The sequence below is a fragment of the Crocodylus porosus genome, unplaced genomic scaffold (genome assembly GCF_001723895.1).
Source record: "Crocodylus porosus isolate Cpor-Errol unplaced genomic scaffold, CroPor_comp1, whole genome shotgun sequence".
NCBI lineage: Eukaryota > Metazoa > Chordata > Crocodylia > Crocodylidae > Crocodylus > Crocodylus porosus.
Window position 1 is genome coordinate 32,858,042 of NW_017728947.1, and position 2,356 is coordinate 32,860,397.

Below are 2,356 nucleotides of genomic sequence, written 5' to 3' on the forward strand. Positions count from 1 at the left end.
AAAAAAAGGAGTTGTTAAAGTAGAACTTGAAGGGGTTTTTTGTTTGTTTGTTTTTTTGTTGTTTTTTTACTCGGGTTGTACAAAGCTTCAGTCACCAATTTGATTCAATGCAGATTCAACCCAATTCAGTGGCCAAATCTCCAAATCCGAATCGAATCAGGAGACCCTTTAAATTCTCTGAATCAAATTGGCACCCTCCAAATTGATTCAGAAGTCAATGATTCAGACACAGACACAGCTTTAAATGTTTTTTCTATGTACCTCAAGGTACCAAGAAACTCGTGAGTGCTGAGATGGCAGGGCAGATGGAGCATCCCACAGGAGCATGGTGGGGTCCCCAGCATGCTCAGCAGTGGACCCAGAAGTGGACCAGAAGCAGTTCTGGTCCACTTCCAGGTCCACCAGGAAGCACGAGGGGGACCCCACCCTCCTCCCCAGCTCGGTGACTGGTTCACTTCCGAGTTCACCACTTCAGAAGTACCTCCAGTCCACTTCTGGGTTTGCTGCTGAGCATGCAGGGGAGCCCCCTGCAGTCCTGTGGGACGCTCCATCCACCCCTCCATCGAAGCATTCATGAGCCATGCCTGGTACCTTGTGGCATGGTATGTAGAAAAGACTTTTAAAGCTCTGCCTATGGCTGATTTTCTGAATCAGCATCGAATATTCAGATTCAGCCAAATCTAATTGGGATAGTGATCCAAATCAATGAATTGAATACAGCCCATTTTGCACACCCCTATTTTTTACATTCTTACCAATTGAACGGAAGTGCAGCATCCTAACTCATAGCACATTTATCAACAAATGAACTGTTTCCCTTAATGCAAGCTGGGTTCTGAAGCTGATGTAATGTCATGGTCCTGCAGACTGTTACAAATGAACTTTAGCTATTAGTCAAAGAGCTGCATCAGTCTTCATATTATTAGTAGCCTTCAACTCATTTTGCCGCTTCAGCTGACATTTATTTATCCTGTGCAGGAACATATGCCAGAATCAGAGATAAAAATCTTAATTGGATGCGATCATACTTATTCCCCCGTTTGTATTGGTCATGTGAGAATAATTATTGTTCATGCTCGTTTTCTTCTGGAAAAAAGAAAAAAGAAACACTGATACAAGAGCAGTGTCTTTAAAGGTAGCATTCTTAGGTTCAATTTTCAACGTGCCCGAGTTGAGGACCGCCCTATATGGTATGCTTCCTGCAAACACTACCATATATATTCAAGATACTTCCTATCACAAGCTGGTTTTATTCTTTTTTCATACCTATGCAAAAAACACATACTTTGGCCTTTATTTTAGATTAAAGGAAACAATAAGAAAGAACCAAATTAAGATCTCCTGGGAAAACAAGTCTGTGCATCTCCTTGCTAATACGGTGTATCAGCTCTGCCTCAGAAAATAGCAGCTACCTTTCAGAACAGGCGATTCCTTTAAAGTACAGATAATCGATACAGAAAACCAAAAATCATAGTCTTAAAGTATAATATCTATACCCTGTGCTGTATACTTATTAGGAACAGTTCTTTATGCCCAACCAGGCACACCTTTTAACAGCTGTTTTAAAAAGGAAGAAAATGAGTGCTTTTCTATGAGAGGAATACATTTGGGGAGAGAGAACACCAACATTTTAAATTCAATCTTAAATTAGCACTATTTTGGCACAATTTACCTGATTTCATGAATGAACGAACATTAGGGAAAGACTGGATGATTAACTGTCTCTCTAGGATTGTTTGTGCTGGCAAAAGCAGCAGAGCACTTAAACAATGCATTAGCAAGCATGAGCCATTCAAATGATTCCCTAGCACAACACTTTTCCTTACCAGTTCAAAATGAAGCACCTTGCTGATCATTAATTAAGCTTGGATAGAAAGAGATTAGACTGTAATAGGAGGAGTCCTTGGCAAGAAACTGCCTGAAATCCTGTGGCTCATCACTTTGAGATGCTCTGTGCTTTAATTAAATGCTTTGTGCTGAAGATGTGTTCAGAGAATACATTATTTGGTCAACAGTCCTGTGCACAGATGTACTGTACAATCCTGCAGAATGCAGTCTCAGAAAGCAAACATATCAGATAAGAGAATTTATATTCAATCATTTATTTATTACCATGACCTGCCCTCATCATAAGCCAAATCTTGTTTCCACCAAAGTCAATGGGAGCCATAATTTCTGTTATAGTAGTAAAATAGTTTCATAGTTTGTAGGGTCGGAAGGGACCTGAGCAGATCATCTAGTCCAACCCCCCCGCCATGGCAGATAAGAATACTGGAGTCAAATGACCCCAGCAAGATGTTCATCTAACCTCCTCTTAAACACCCCCAGGGTAGGAGCCTGCACCACTTCTCTTGGA